This window comes from Anolis carolinensis, chromosome 6 (assembly GCF_035594765.1).
Source record: "Anolis carolinensis isolate JA03-04 chromosome 6, rAnoCar3.1.pri, whole genome shotgun sequence".
Taxonomy (NCBI): Eukaryota; Metazoa; Chordata; class Lepidosauria; order Squamata; family Dactyloidae; genus Anolis; species Anolis carolinensis.
The window spans coordinates 73,535,564-73,553,586 of NC_085846.1; the positions used below are offsets into that span (position 1 = coordinate 73,535,564).

Sequence of the window (18,023 nt, forward strand, 5' to 3'; positions counted from 1 at the left end):
CCTCATAAGTCTGCCTTTTTGGGTTCTGGGGCACGACTTCGGACTTTCCCGCGAGGAAATGGAAAGTTCTGGCAGCCTCTCCGAAAGGCGTCCTTGGGAAGCACAGAGTTCCTGCGACAGAACCCAAAGCGGCAGACGCGCCGAGCCCTCGCTTCTGCTGCTGCTTCCTCCTCTTCTTTTTCTTCATTTATTTATTTACCCCTTTTCTGCCCCGCCTTTCTCTACCCTGCAGGAACTCAAGGCGGCTTACATATGGCAGCTATTACAGTAGAGTCTCACTCATTCAACATTCGCTTATCCAATGTTCTGGATTATCCAACACAGTCTGCCTTTTAGTAGTCAGTGTTTATGTAGTCAAAGTTTTCAATACATCGTGATATTTTGGTACTAAATTCATAAATACAGTAATTACTACATACCATGTTTGCCCGAAAATAAGACAGTGTCTTATATTAACTTTTGCTCCCAAAGATGCACTAGGTTTTATTTTCAGGTAATGTCTTATTTTTCCATGAAGAAGAATTCACATTTATTGTTGAACAAAAAATGAACATTTATTATATACTGTACAGTAGTTGACATCACAAACCTGCATAATCAGAGAAACTGTGAATCCTATCAAGAATTTTCTTGTTACTACCATTATTTTCATATACAACAATATATGGTACATACATTTACCGATCCTGCATGCTCTGGTGTTCTGTTTGACAGGCATGCTTCTAAACAAAAACTTTGCTAGGTCTTAGGAGGCCTTATATTTAGCAATTCAGCAAAACCTCTACTAGGTTTTATTTTCAGGGGATGTCTTATTTTCGGGGAAACAGGGTAGCATTACTGCGTATTGAACTACTTTTTCTGTCAAATTTGCTGTAAAAACATGATGTTTTGGTGCTTAATTTGTAAAATCATTACCTACTTTGATGTTTAATAGGCTTTTCCTTAATCCATGCTTATTATCCAACATATTTGCTTATCCAATGTTCTGCCGGCCTGTTTATGTTGGATAAGTGAGACTCTACTGTAGATGCCTTAAATTGGAATCCTGTGGTGGCGCAGCCTATTAAAGTGCTGAGCTGCTGAACTTGCAGACTGATAGGTTGCAGGTTCGAATCCAGGAAACGGAGTGAGCGCCCACTGTTAGCCCCAGCTTCTGCCAACCTAGCAGTTCGAAAACATGCAACTATGAGTAGGTAGGCAATGGTGCTCCATGCCGTCATGCCAGCCACATGGCCTTGGAGGTGTCTATGGACAACACTGACTCTTCAGCTTAGAAATGGAGATGAGCACAACTCCCACAGTCGGACACGACTGGACTGAATGTCAGGGGAAAACCTTTAGATGCCTTAAAACATATACAAACAGCAGACTAAAAAACTGAATTAAAATTAGTACATAGTAAGCATTTAAAAACATTACATTCAATATTAAAATCATGCCATCCAAATCATAATCAACATCATCTTCTTTTAAATAGGCTACTTCACCCACCGGATGAGAGACTCCCTCCTGGGCATACAGAAGAGTGGGCGACTTGGAAGGCACTGAACAGACTGCGCTTTCACACCACGAGATGCAGAGCCAGGCTTAAGAAATGAGGCTGCAAAGTGGAGTCCACGACATGCGAGTGTGGAGAAGAGCAAACCACAGACCACCTACTGCAATGTAGTCTGAGCCCCGCCACATGCACAGTGGAGGGCCTTCTTACAGCAACACCAGAGGCACTCCAAGTGGCCAGCCATGGGTCAAAGAACATTTCGTATAATGCCAAGTTGTTTGTATGTTTGTTTTTAACTTTGTGTTTTCAAATACATTACAATTTGTACTCTCAGTTTGCTTCTGACATGATAAATAAATATCCACGAAGGCATCCTAGAAAGTCAGCCATGAACAGCATATTATTGGACAACACAGAAATGCTGGACCACTCTAACAACCACTATGCCAGACTATTGAAAGCCACTGAAATCCACAAGCATGTGGCCAATTTCAACATGGAGGAAACCATGAAAATGAACAAAATCTGGCTACCAGTATTTTTTTAAAAAAACAAAAAAAACAAAAACTATGAAATCAGGACAGTAAATAAAGAACAACACTCAGAAAACGAGAATTTCAGACATGAAACAATCAGGGCCAGCTAACACCTCCTAACAAATGATTACCCCAGGCAGGAAGCAGCCAGACCTTGAAGCTGAAAGGCCATTGAGTGCTAATCAAGGTAGCCAACTGAAATATTCACGCCTGCCTCAAACCGACAAGAGTTCTTTCTCCCACCCTGAACATTCCACAGATCTATAAACCCCACTTGACTAGTTTCCAACAGACCTCATTACCTCTGAGGATGCCTGCCATAGATGCAAGTGAAACATCAAGAAAGAATGCTTCTGGAACATGGCCATACAGCCCGGAAAACTCACAACAACTCAGTCATGAATCTCAGGCCTGGCATAGCCTCCCCCAATCTAGTGCCTTTCCGAGGATGTTGCTTGGGCACCATCAAGTCCCATTCATGAGGGTTCTCTCAAAGGAGTTCCTTGCCAGGATTTGTTCAAAAGGGGTTAGAACAGGCATGGGCAAACTTAGGCCCTCCAGGTGTTTTGAACTTCAGCTCCTGCAATTCCTAACAGCAGGCTGTTAGGAATTGTGGTAGTTAAATTCCAAAACACCTGGAGGGCCGAAGTTTGCCCATGCCTGGGTTGGAATGAGAGAGACTTGTCCAACAATAATAAATAAATATTTATATCCTGCATTTCTCCCACAAAGGGACCCAAAATGCCTTCCAACATATTAAATACAGTACAAAACAACAGCAATTAAAACACATTTATAAACATAAAACAATAAACAAATACTCATTTTAAAAACAACTTCACTCCAGTCGATAAAAATTAACCTTCCTGACACTTCCGTCTAGGTTTCTTCACTGAAGGCTTTCCTAAACAGAAAGGTTTTCATCTGCTTTTTGAAGGAAGAAAGAGAGGATGCTGTTTTAATTTCCTTGGGGAGGGTATTCCAAAAGCTCGGGGCAGCCACCGAGGAAGTCCTCTCTTTTGTCGCCACCAACCACATTTGGAAGGGTGGTGGAAGCAAGAGTAGGGCCTCCCCTGATGATTTTAGGGATCGGGCAAGTTGGTATGAGGAGATGTGGTTGGACAAGTAAGTTAGACCTGAACTGTTTAGTTCTTTAAAGGTCAAAACCACCACCTTGAATCGGGCTCGGAAACAAATATATTACACAGATTAAAAACACAAAAATAGAGAACTACCTGTATATATTTCAGCCAGCATCACATGGAAGGACAGTGGAGTAGACAGACAATTTGAGACTGGAGATTATGGGCTAATTGACAGTGCTGGTACTTATGGTCTTATGGGATGTATGTGGCAATGTGTCTGCACAGTAATGTGTATAACCCAACTGTGGCAGGTTTAATTCCAATACTGTGTGATGGATCCCTACCCCTTCAGACCATATACAACCAATAATAAGGACCACAGTCCTCTCTTGTTGTTCCACAGAAACTGTTATTCGTATCAGCTGAAAGAAACACAATTCAAAAGTTACGATTCTTTTGATCCTGGAGGCTGCATATCACCACCATCAGTCATGACCACTACTCTTGTATCATTACAGCAGTGCTGGCACTCCAATATCAGTGGGAGGACACATTTGCTCTGGGTTGTAGTCAAGGAGCTATCCAAGGTTCTGAACCTCATCCCAGGCTTTGCACCCAGGATGCTTTTCTAAACATTCTGGCTAAAACTTGGGCTTTGGAATCTCCCCTTAATCAATTCAAAATACTATCCATCCTGTGAAACAGTATATGACATATGAGGATTAGATGCACTGAAAACTCACTTCCACCTTTGATTTCTGAAGTTGGAAGCAGGTCGCAGTCCGTGTCCACGCAAAATTGCTACCTGTCACAGGATGTCCATTCTGTCCAAGTTGTTGCAAAGATAAAATACAAAGGCAACACATTGAGCTAAATGCAATGAAAGCAGAATGTAAGATGTATCCAACAACTACATTCTTTTAAACCCCCACCAGTTTTTTAATATTACATCTCTGATCAATGAGAAAGCTGTAATATATGTATGACTGGTGTGTATACAGATTCCTTTACTGTGCTGCTCTATTAACAGATCTGTCTCCACCCTTGGTCACAAAGAATTCTTTACAAAACAAAAAAGGAGACAATACTTCCATGCTTCCTTTTGTTTTTATTTAAGTCGCACGCAATGCCCCAGTGGGATTGTTGTCAGCTGCTATATTATCAAGCAAATTGTTTTGGGATGGGGGATCTCTTTTTCTTTTTTTAAGGGGACACTTTTCAAGGCTGGGTAAGGGCTAAAATTAGACCTGCCAGCTGTGTTTTGGTTTGTGGGCACATGCCTGCGCGTGACACAGGCAGGCAAGCATCACACTCTGCTTCACATTGTCAGTCAGCTGTTACAGTATTGACTTAAGCAAGGGTTCTTTATATCCCCATAGCACATCCTATTCCAAGAAGCAGAGAGACAGACTAACTATATGATAGTCAGGTGTGACTTACAGATGGCATTCACATATTTTTCTCTAAGTATTATTACATAAAACTTCTCCCTGTTCCTTGCTATCATTTCACTAAGCTTGAACATAGGCACATAGACATTGGCAAGTATCTATTAATGATCCATGCAAGCATAAGTTGCACTGCACATGCAGAGAGATGGAGGAGGGCATAATAATCATATCCAGGTAATAGTGACATAAGTATAGTTGTGGTACCATTACACACATGGTACCACATCAAATTACAAAGAGTAGGATGTGAATGCACATTGCCTCTATGTGTTGCCTTTGTGCATAACCTGACAGCCATCAACATAAAACACTGAGCATTATACATTGTGCAACAGTGGTATTCAGTATAAAGGCTGAGTCACATAATTCTGCCAGTGAAGTATTGTAGGATCTTGGCCAGTGGGGAAGTTCCATTCCCCATGGTCCAATCAAGGAAGTGCCTCTTCCTAATGTTGCATGATGAGATCTCCTTTTTCTCAGACCCCAGACCACTGGGGCAAGGAGAGAGCCTTGGCATGTAATTATGGAATATCATGCCCATTGTCGAGGGACTAGTATCAAAACTCTGGGAACTAAAACCAAGAGAGATGCTTCTTAAAGAAGGTAAAGAACTCAATTTGTTCTGCTATTTGCAACTTAAATAGAGATTAAACCAAGATAAAATATAACAAGCCAGAGAGACAGGAGAAAATGAATTATACTTAAAACTGTGTGAGGATGTTCAAGTAATATAAAAAGTGTATAAAGGCCTTTTAAAATTAGAGACAGAAGAAGTGCTAGTAAAGGATTATATAAGAATAGTTCAAACTTTGGGATATAACTGGACTAAAGATACAAATTTTTCACTGGATAGTAACTTAAAAGAATATATCTATCTATATCTATATCTATATAGGGACATGTACTGTTTTTCTGAACTGCTATCAAGTCAACTTGGACTTATGACAACCCCTGGAATGAGAGCCCCTGTAGTATAGTCCTGCTTAAGTCTTGCATATGGAATGTGGTCTTTTTCGTATCCTGTTACCTTTTAGCTTAACAAGCATTATTGTATTTTCTAGTGAGTCATGCCTTCTTAGGGATAATATATGTAGTCTTAGTATAGTCATCTTAGCTTCTAGGGAGAGATCAAGCTCGGTGCCATTCATTTGTCTTTTTAGCAGTCTATGGTATCTATAGAACTCTTCTTCAGCACCACATTTCACTGAGTTGAGTTTCTTCCTATTAACTATCTTAGCTGCCGAGCTTTCACAATCATACATAAAAAATGGAAAATATGATGGACAATCAAACTTTAGCATTCAATGATAGATCTTTACATTTCATGGTCTTGTCTAGTTCCTTCATAGATGTCCTTTCACATTCTAGTCTTCAGATTTTTTATTCCAGTCGCCATTCTGAGTAATCACATTGGAAGGGTACATTGGAAGAAATAGTTTCCAAAGGACGTGGGGCACCCACCAAGGCATTGCTTCCCTCACGCTCCATTTCTATTCCCAAGCCTTGGGCTGAGTTTTATTTCTGCAATCACAAAGTCAGACATTGATTTGATTCAATAGAGGGTCCACAGCAATTTATAGTTTCCAAAGGACGTGGGCACTCCTGCCAAGGCATTGCTTCCCTCACGCTCCATTTCTATTCCCAAGCCTTGGGCTGAGTTTTATTTCTGCAATCACAAAGTCAGACATTGATTTGATTCAATAGAGGGTCCACAGCAATTTATAGTTTCCAAAGGACAGTGGCACTCCTGCCAAGGCATTGCTTGGTGTGTGCTGCATTTCTAATCCAAAGTCCTCAGCCAGAGTTTCATTTTTGCAATCACAAGGTCAGCCAGTGGCACCATTGATCAAAAGGTTCAAAGGCAATTTATAGTTTCCAAAGGACAGTGGCACTCCTGCCAAGGCATTGCTTGGCGTGTGCTGCATTTCTAATCCAAAGTCTACACAAGTAGAAGAGGGACTTTTACAGTGATAAGAACCCAATTGAACAGGAAATAAGACTTTCAAACCAGGAACAGGTTTCTTCAAATATTGAAAAATAGTGTATTATAAAAAGTTATGAAAATTTGCCAAAAATCATTGGAGACAGGAAACATTCTGCAATTTGTTGAGCAAAGAGTGTGGAATGTGTTCTCCCACTGTACCAAATTTGATGAGAATAGCTCAAGAAATGAGGACGGGAGACCCCCAGAAAAGTCCCCCCCCCCCGGTTTCCTGTTTTTTGGCAATTGCGCATGCGCGTCCACCATTTTAGAAACATTTTAGAAACATTACGAATTTTCGGAAATATCCGAAAATTTTGGGTGAAACATTAAGAAATAATTTCTATATCGAAGAGCCGGCACCCCCTACTTTAGAAACGAGAATTGAAACATTTTTTCCATCGATCGGACAAGCCTAGTAGGAATCTCAGTGATATTATTTAGTTAGATCTGTAATGCTAGAATAATATTTTTCTCCTCTTTGAATTTTAAAAAATAATTTATTGTAGTTTGATCCAAGGGGTCAGAATCTCATTGTATGTCACATAGTCAGTATTTATTAGTTTAGTTTCTTAGTGTGGCGCATTAGTCTTAGTGTAGTTTATGGTTAGATTAGTTTTAATTGTGTATGCGTGCATTTTCTTTCTCTCTCTCCGTTTTCATGTTTTCTTTTTAATCTCTTCTGTTTTTGAATATTAAGTACTTTTTATATTTACTTGTATTCTTGTAGACTTTTTTATTTAAAATGTAGCGCAAAGTATAATAAATGGGGGGCTAACACCAAAAGTGCAGTTATTTTGATTAGATTTGATTGGTTTAATTGATTGGTTTTCCTTATTCAGTTGTCAGATGGCTTTCTCCGTTCTTAAGATAATACATTTTTTTAGATTTTTAGTTAAAATTATCTAAAATTATGGAAATTATCTTAATTACAGTTGTACATGAGCCTGTAAGAATGGACAACTTTTGCAAAAGATTGCTTAATTAAAAAGTTGTACAGTTTCCCTTACAATTAATTTCTTAGTAAAAAGCAAGGCCCTCTACTCCAGAAGTAGACAATTTTTTTCAGCAACTCCCTTGATCACTAGCCAATATTGCTAATAGTGAGGGGCACTGTAGTCTACACAATTTGGCGTACCACAATTTCTTCATCTCTGATCTAATATAGGATGAATTTTCCTTATCAGAAATGCTTGGGACCATACTATTTTACATGCTTTGCCTCTCTTTTTTCCTCTCTCATCACTTTGCTCTTCCAAGCTGCCAAACAATTCCATTCTTCTTTCCAATCCTCTGTTAAACTCAAGATTGTACCAACTTTTATGGACATTAAGTTTCTTAGCAAAAAGAGATTCCTCACTTAAAATGGAGTACATCTCCCTGCCATTAGCCTCCTTTGCTGAAACAGCAACAGTCCAAGCAGCCAGCCATCTGGATTTTTAAAAATGATTTCCCCTGGACTTTAAAACAAATGACCTGATCCCTCCTAACCAGAATGGGCTTCTGCTTGCTTTACAGTTCAGTTCTTAACATGTCTACTTCAGTCCAACAGGATGTGCACACAGGTGTGTGTATACGGGATTGCAGCTTTAGAGTATTGAAAATCAGATTCTTAAAATAAATAACATTTGTGTTCTTTTTATTAGTCTTAACCATGGTTTTATAGCACACTAGAGTCACATTTTCCAGCTTTTTCTCACAGCTGTAAGTTTCAGAAACACAGAGAGTGATCCTCCTTAATGTTCTCAAGCAACAAAAACAATTCGTTTCAAAAGGACTTTAACCACACAAACGTTCTTATTTTTTAAGACATCATACCAAAGCCAAATACTATTGGCAAGTTAAGAAGGGAGTTGTTGTTGCTGCTGTTGTTACTGTTGTTGTTGTTCATTTCAGCTTGCCTTTACTACCTGTACTATTACAGCTCCCAATCAAATCAAAAGAAGTACAAGACAAAATTTAATTCTACATTCAATAATAATAATAATAATAATAATAATAATAATAATAATAATTTTTGTTTATATCCTGCTTTTCTCCCAAAAAGGGGATCCAAAGTGGCTTTCAATATATTAAACATAGTATAAAATCAACAGCAATTAAACACACATATAACACATGAGGCATCAATAAAATACAACATAAATAAACATTTAAAAAATCATATGCATTATTATTATTAACTGTTATTACAAATGGAACCTGTTACTAGCTTAATTTAGGGAAGTTGTACTCAACCTGTGGGTTCCCAGATGTTTTGGCCTTCAACTCCCAGAAATCCTAACAGCTGGTAAACTGGCTGGGATTTCTGGGTACGCCAAAATCCTTGGGGACCCACAGGTGGAGAACCACTGATTTTGAGCCTCATTTAGCTAGCCATGCCCGCTCTCAAGATACTCCATCTCATTCTCTCTTCTTGCCTACTTCATTTTTTCTCAGTTCTTTCCATCTCCACTAATCATATTCATTTCCCATAAGATTGATTTGAGTCCCTCATCCTTGCTATATCCTAGTTGAGCATGCGATGTGCATATTGGCCACCTGGTTATTTCATTTATTATTATATTTATAGCCAAAGCTTAAATGCAAATAAGAAAACACCTAATAAAATCAGTGGGAGGGGGATGTGAAAGTATTTTAACCAAATTAAAAGTCACAGCAAGAGAGAGAGCTACAATGTAAGAGCAGTAAAATGTTGTTCTTAAATATATGGGGAGACCTGCTTGGAGACTGTTGTCAACTTAGAACATTCCCCTATCTTTATCATATGATACTTTGAGCATTGTTATTTTTGGGGACCATCAGCAATCAAACTAAAAAGTATGGTTATCATAATCTGTAACTGGTTTAACTCCAAGTTAGCCATTCTGAATTTGAGTTGGTGCAGGACTCAAATTACTTCTGTGTCCTCCTATACAACATTTCAGTGACAGATTCTGAAGAATGTCAGCTTGCAGTGGTTTTGCTCATACATTTAACCATATCATGTGCTCATATGCTGTGATTTCAGCAGCCTCTTCTTTAAAAGCAGTACAAGAAGACAAAGAGAACTCAATTAAAGACTGTGCTTCTTAACCCAAGGCTGTGGGGCAACTTATTGCTGCCGATTTCAGTTCTGCTTCATAGGCAGTAAAGTATATGGCACAAGATAAAGTCCTGTTTGGCTTCTATTTCCTATTGTATTTTACCAATACAATAAATAATAACATAACATCACAGAAAAATTAGTTACTTTGTTGGTATGAAAATCTACCTTTTGTGAAAAGTTTTTTAGAGGAATTTGCCAGCCATGCCAACTTTGGCATGAATAACAAATAGTCCAAGTGATTGATGTTTCCCACAGGGTTTCCTTTAAGAGACCATTCAAAGTATTCTGTTGCCAGGGTTGTGGCCAAGTCCACATGGCCTTCTACACAGGAAAGAGATTAAAAGCTCCCAAATTCTGATTAACACTAACTGTAACAGGCCTCCAAGCAACTGCCCTCTGATCCCAAAAATGAACCACTGCAAAGCTTGACAGAAACATAATCTACAACAAATCTTATGCATCCTCAGGAAAACATTGCTGGTCCATATTTGTATACTTGAGAATGGTAGTAACATAAGATTAACTAATGGCTGTTGTAATCAAGACTTGCTACTACTCATGATTACTATTATTAAGAGAAAAGATTTCAACAAACTCAATGGTAATGTGTGAGAAATTGGCTCATTTGAAGATCTTGGTTTTTGTTTTAGTGAAGTTACCATTTTTTTTCCTGAATCAAACATGGCCCCTGACACAATTTGTAGATCCAAAATACATAATATTCCTGGACTTTCAATGCATTCTAAGAAAAGAAAAATGTGCTTGACAACATGTACATTGAAAAATGCAGGCTAAAAAACTTCCTGCTATGTAGCAAAAGCCCCTCTGGACAAATCTTGCCACAAAATTATGATATAGTCACCATAAGTTGGAAATGACATGAAAGCACACAGCAACAACCAAGTCCTAAAATCTGCACAAACACATTAGTCAATGTGAGTCTGTGTGCATTACTGCATCCATTAAAATGCACACAAAATATATAGATTTTGTTCATTGCATGGAACTGTAACTGATGGAGGACTTACATATAAATCAGTGCTTAATGTTAAACTTTCAATTTCTGTCTTCCAAGAACACAGAATATTGTTTATAGTATTAGCATATGGTCTATACTATTGTCAAGGTCATACTTTCTATGTGAATTTTGTTAGACTTCCTAACTACAAAACTGAGTTTGATTACAAAACATGTTATGCATTCTGTACTTCCCACAGAAGTCATTTCAGTCCCTTGGTGAATTGACAAATGGAATCAAAATGAGAACAAACGTGACTTAAAGAAAATGTTTAGATGGAGAGAAGGAAAGAAAGGAAAGGATTTTAGCCTTCTGTGTGTGTGTGTGTACACGCACACATGCATGCGTGAAAATAAACTATTTAAAAAGCACATTCAGATAACAGAAGCCGCTCAAAGGCCACTGGGGCTAGGAAATATAGAATTACCATTTATAAAATATAGACATCAAAAAGATCATGTGTGACTCAGGAGCATGCTGCTTAAATAAAAATCCTTTCATTTTCTGGCCTGTGCATCTGAATAACAGAATCAAATTGTGCGCTCAAATAGATGTTGCCTGCCGAGTGTTAAGTGTAAATACTTCACCAAAGAAAAGCCAAGCTGTTTAGTCTCAGTAAGCAACAGCTGGCTAACTTAAGAACTTTCTTTTCTTTTTGGATGGTTACGCTCAGCTCAAGAGTACTGCCACTTGGGAGCAGCTCAGGAAGCAAAAGGAAGTAAGTGAGTGGAATTCCAATGCACCTGAAAGGAAACAAAACACAATGCTGCCTGTGAAGAGAACATCCATCATACATTCACCAACACAAGAAATGATATGCCAGTGTTTTACTGAGCCATGATCCCCTAAGTATGTAGTTCACTGAAAATGTCAGGCTCGTGGGTCAGGACCAGCAAGTCACACAACTTAAATTGTCAGAGTTACAATCGTTCTGTGCATCTGCACACTGGGTATACAGACATAGGGATGTTGAGGGAAGAGCATTGTTCCCTTTCCTATATAAGCCAAACCTCCTGAATATAATGTCCAAATTAATAAGCCAAAAACACATAACACAGCAATAACAACAGCAGCAGCAACGGCAATATTCTGGATTTCTCTCAATAATGAGACCCAAGGTAGCTAAGAACATATTTAAAAATGATACCAATTAAAACCATACAAAAGCTTCAATAAAAGTATAAATATATGTAATTCATAAGATTGCCACAAGTCAACAAGTGACTTGAAGGAACATACATATAAACATTTTTTTAAAAATGATTACATTTAAAACATTTAAAAAATTAACATTAATTAAAAGACAACATAGAAAAACCCTTAAACAGTATTTCATAGCATTAAAAGACTACTCCAGTCAGTTTCTAACACTGATAGCATAAAATGCCTTAACTTACTGATGGAAGGAAAATGCAGATAGGACCATATTGACCTTTCTAGGGAAGGAGTTCAAAAGTCTGGAAGTAGTCACCAAGAAGACCTTCTCATTTGTTGTCACCAAAGAAGCCTGGGAATGTGGTAGGACACAGAGATGAGCCTCTCCAGACAATTCTAGAGTTCTAATGAACTCACAATGGGAGATGTGGTCTGTCAAATAGCCTGTACCTAAGTTAGATAGGATTTTATAGGTAATCATCACCTATTAAATAAAATCAGTTGAAGGAACTAGAGGATTCTAATCAACCCTGCCATTTTTCAAAACAGATATGGCCTTTTGTATGTGGGGTATGTGGAAAGGAGAGAATGAGGATACTGTCTCCTGGTAGCAATTCCCCTCCATGACATCTTCTTTGGGCCCCAAATTTATGTCACTGCAGTAACTTAAAATTCTAGTTCAGTTTTACCAATACAGTTTCAACCACCAATGAAAGGAAGCAGGCAAGGCTACAAGAGGAATGCAAACACAACCAATATAAGAATTTTAGGTATGAAGGATTTTCAGTGTCTCACTCTCTGCAATGCTATAAACATGGGAAGTACAAGTAATGTCCTGGTAGACATCTTTGCATATTTCCCTCTCCAAGATGACATTTTGTGTGCTCATTAGTGAGACATCTGTGTTGCTTGCATACCTTATGGTACCTCAGAAGATCACCAATAGAACAGAGGTAATCACTAATGTCACATCATTACTTGATCTACCTAACCCATCACTGCACATAGATAAGTTGGAGTAGGTTCTGCAAGGATGATAACAGATATGGAGAATAAAGCATATGTGGGAGATTGAAGGAGCTGGGCTTGTTCAACTTGGTGAAGAAAAGACTGAGGGGTGGCATTATGGTATTCTTTAAATCACTCAAGAGCTATCAGAGAGAAGAGGGGACAGGTTTGTTCCTGTCACCCCAGAGAGTAGAACCAGGTCTAATGTTTTGATGTTATGAGAAAGCACATTTCGATTGAACATTAGAAGGAGCTTCTTGACAGTAAGGGCAGTTCAGCAATGGAACTGATTACCCGGAGAGGTGGTGGAATGCCCTTCTACCGTGTTTCCACGAAAATAAGACCTCCCCAAAGAATAAGACCTAGCATGGGTTTGGGGGGATTGCCAAATATAAGGCCTCCCCTGAAAGTAAGACCTAGCAACTAAGGCTGCAGCAGAGTTCCATTGGGAAGCATGGCTGCAGGGCAGAAGCAGCACTCATACATACACCGGAGGCAGGGAGGGAAAGTGCTTGCTTTCTGTGCCTCCCTCCCTGCCTGCCTTGCCTTGCCTGTCCCCCAGCCGAGGCTTGAAAAACCTTCCGTGGCTGCTGCCTGCGCTGCCGTTTCTTCCTTCCTTCCGTCTCCCTCCTGGCCATGCTGCCTTCGCCCCCAAGGCTTCTGATTGGCTCCTGGAGCCCGGGCAAGGGAGGGTGGGAGGGAAGGAAGAGGGCTTTCCACTCCTCCCCAAAGCTTCGCTCCTTAAAGGTACAGGACGCATTGGGATTCTCCTCTCATCCTTATTCCTATCCTATGCCATGAAACTGATTATTTTATACTATTATTCTATTACCATATTATTATCATCATATTCTGTTACTATTATTATATCCCATTATTATATTATCCTAATAATATATTTTAAATCATTATATTATATTTTTCTATTATTATCATTATATCATTATATTATTATTCTATTATTATTCTATTATATTTTCATATTATTATATTATTATTCTGTTATTATTAAATTCCATTTTATATTACCCTATTAATATATTTTATATCATTATATTCTATACTATTATTCTATTATATTATCATATTATTATTTTATTATTATTAGCATATTCTGTTATTATTATTATATTCCATTTTATATTATCCTATTAATATATTTTATATCATTCTATTCCATTCTATTATTCTATTATATTATCCTATTATTATTATATTATTATGCTATTCTGTTATTATATCCCATTATTATATTATCCTATTAATACCATATTATTATCATATTCTGTTATTATTATATCCTATATTATATTATCTCATTAATATATTGTATATCATTATATTATTATTATATTATCATATTATTATTACAGTATATTATATTATTCATCATTCATGACTACATTGAAACTAGAATAGAGAGAAATCAGCGTGGAAACCTTGTGAAACTTAAATTGCAAGAGGTACCATAGATTGTTGTACATGGAAATAATGGTAGTAACAAGAAATTCTTGATAGGATTCACAGTTTGTCTGGTTATGCTGGTTTGTGATGACAACTACTTTACAGTATATAATAAATGTTCATTTTGTTGTTCAACAATAAATGTGAGCTCTTCTTAATGGAAAAATAAGACATCCCCTGAAAATAAGACCTAGTGCATCTTTGGGAGCAAAAATTAATATAAGACCCTGTCTTATTTTCGGGGAAACAGGGTATGGACAGCTTAAAAAAAAAAGGCAAGACAGCTACCTGTTGGTGATGTTTTAGGTGGAGATCCTGCATAGAGTAGAGAGTTGGACTTCATAAGACGTCAGTATGGTAGATCTGCCTCATGTTTCATTTGTTAATGAAAAGTGAATTAGGAAAGTGCTAGAACTTGCTTGAATATTTCAAGGAGTTGTTGACCAACTCATGAAAAAAATAGAATGAATAAATATGACTTGCATCAAAAAAAGGAGAAAAAATTACTTTAGTTGAACTTTAACTTTTATTTTACATTTATGTATACTTGCTTAGAAACAGACTTCTTAAAGTAAGGGAATTTATAGCTGAAGTTGATATGATGGTTGCCTCCTATTTGATTATAGGAGTTATAGAAATCAGACACTAGAAAAAACACAATCTCTGCCTATTATGACTGTAGCCATTTACTTCACACATCTATGAAAACACTGTCAGTTCCTGCCCACCTGAATCAAGAAAGCATTTTAAACAAGCCAACCCTCCTCATCTTTAAAAGCAGGGATTCATTATTCCAGAAGCATTAAGCAGCATCAAAATAACATTAAAAGGAATGTCTAAAAAATCTAAGGCACAAAAGAGAAAGAAAACCCCTCTCTTGTTTAGCATCAGAAAGATTTCAGCCATACAGAAATATAAAGGTATATGATGTACTCTATAACAATAATCTTGATCTCACATTTTCAAAACCATCTCTCTGCCTTTTCCCCTCTCTCTATTTAGAGGTGTTTTCTAAAGAATCCATAGTGATATCTGACAGCTTGTTTACAATGGGCTACAAGAAGAATTCTAATCTTATTTCTAATCTTGTCAATGTATTCAGTTTAAAGTCTTTGAAATCTAGATGTACCAAATACATTACAGGGGCCTGCACATTCATTTAAGAGCCTATTCCATGAATTAATTTGACCAAAATCCCAGCAGCATATGATAGGAGGAAGGTTTCTAACAGTCACCAAGAAAAATGAGCCGTGTCCTAAAAACTGCCAACTAGGTACAAGTCTCCTGCATTGCAGAAAATTTAATATGGACTTAAATTAATACTGAAATGTGGTGCTTTCTTATATGACAACAAATTTCAAACTTTCAAACTTTATTGTTGTCATGCTGTGCTTTCAAGTCATTTGTTCTGGTCTTTTGTAGATTTGTTCAGAGGAGGTTTTCCACTGCCTTCTTCTAAGGCCAAGAGAATGTGGCTTACTCAAGTGAGTTTCAATGGCTGAGCAGGGGTTCAAATCCTGATCCTGTGATTAATGTTGTTCTTTCTTTCTTCTGTATGCTTTTAAACACATTTGCCCGATGAATAAACTGGTAGAGTTCTAAAAGATTTGATTATATATTTTCAAAATTTTGGTTGCCTCAGTAAAGGTATCACTGTTTTGTGGAGTTTGGATGTTATTGTATTAGTGTACAGCCAACATATCGGATAAGTATTTTGATTTTTTTTAATATGATGGATTATTAAAGTAAAAATAAAATTGTGTTGTCAAAGGCTTTCATGGTCGGAATCACCAGGTTGTTGTGAGTTTTTCGGACTGTATGGCCATGTTCCAGAAGCAGAATGCTAATCTGGGTGATTAATTACAACATTCACACTGGTCTCCAACAGACAAGAGTTCTGTCTCCCACCCTGGACCTTCCACAGACATATAAACCTCCCTTGCTTAGTTTCCAATATACCTCACAACCTCTCAAGATGCCTGCCGTAGATGTTGGTGAAGAGAATGCTTCTGGAACATGACCATACAGCCCATTTCTTCACAAGACTGTCTTTAGAAAAGAAATGCCTCTGTGAAGAAGGTAGGCTTTTTGAGAGTGTTTAGAGTTGTATTTTTTATGTTACATTTTAAATCTCTAATGATAATAAACTTTTTTTTAACTTGAATCTGACTGCATATTCCACTCAATCCAAGGATATTTATATTTTATCTTCATAATTATCATGCCCAAGAGAATTTAATGAGAAAACAGTCTAAAATTACCTCTTAAAGAAGTCAACATGTATTATTATCATCATCATCATCATCATCATCATCATCATCATAATTATTACTAGCTTGGGTACCCAACGATGCCCGGGTTATTTGAAAAGGTCATTATTTTTTGATGTTAGGCAATATCAGTTAGGTATTTTGTAACACTATTTATTAGGGAAAAGTCAGTTTTTGCTTTTGTTTTTTTTAATGAATGCTCCCATTAGAAGATGCATAAGGATGTGGGTGAACTACAATTCCCAAAATCATGGGTCAATACTTCCCAAACCCTGCCAGTATTCAAAGTAGGCCATGTTGGGTCTGTGTGCCAAGTTTGGTCCAGATCCATGTCTGGTAAACATACTGCAAATCCCATTGTCTGTGGTCCATCCTCCCCCAAACCTCATCAGGGTGTAAATTTGGGTCCAGGTCCATCATTGGTGGGGGTAGCAGTGGTATATGGAAAAGGGTGAAGGTACTGAAAATCCCATAATCTGTGGTCCATCCTGCCCCAAACCACTCCAGGGCATAAAATGAGTCATTGGGGGGAAATTTGTGTCGAGTTTGGTCCAAGTACATCATTCATGGGGGTTGCAGTGGTCTGTGGAAGTCAGAGCCGAAGCAGATGAAAGTACTGCCGATCCCATCATCCGTGGTCCACCCCCCCCCCCAAACTGCACCAGGGTATAATTTGGATCAGGGGGAGTCTATGTGCCAAGTTTGATTCAAATCTGTCGTTCAAGGGGGTCGCAGTGGTCTCTGGAAATCGGAGCCCCAGCCAGAAAAATACATCACCGCATTGATGCACACATACATACAAACATTTACTTTTATTATATATATAAGATAGATAGATAGATAGATAGATAGATAGATAGATAGATAGATAGATAGATAGAGATAACTATCCCACCTTTTATCAATTAGTCCCTCCCAACTAAAAATCAAGACTTGGAAATCTTAGCCATATAGATATTTTTGAATATCAGAAATGAACTATAACTTTTGAGGCCCTGCTCTCAGTCCCACCTGCCTCTCAAGCTCGGCTGGTGGGAACAAGGGACAGGGCCTTCTCAGTGGTGGCTCCCCGGCTATGGAACACCCTCCCCAAAGATATTCGACAAATCCCAACCCTTTTGGGCTTCAGAAGAGCCCTAAAAACATGGCTATGTGCCCAGGCTTTCAAAGAATAAATGATAAAGATGACACAGATGGACCTATGGATACAGCACAAGGTTTTTTGGATGAACGGATCTGATCAAATGTTTTAAATTTATACATTGTAATTTTATATTGTATTTAATTAGTTTTAATTGATTTTATGTATTATTTGATATTGTTTTTATGTGGGCATCAAATTGTTGCCATTGTTGTAAGCCGCCCTGAGTCCCTTCGAGTGAGAAGGGTGGGATACAAATGTTGGAAATAAATAAAGTTCCTCTCACTCAGGACCTTGGGTAGTGTCAAACGTAAAGAAACCATGCATA

The 18,023-nt window shown here is 37.9% G+C and overlaps 1 protein-coding gene across 4 annotated transcripts in view; it reads right to left on the reverse strand.

Moving 5' to 3' along the window:
* The window catches only part of rbms3 (RNA binding motif single stranded interacting protein 3), a 958,643-nt gene that overhangs the window by 611,264 nt on the left and 329,356 nt on the right, over nt 1–18,023 (reverse strand). The gene's annotated exons all lie outside the window — the stretch shown is intronic.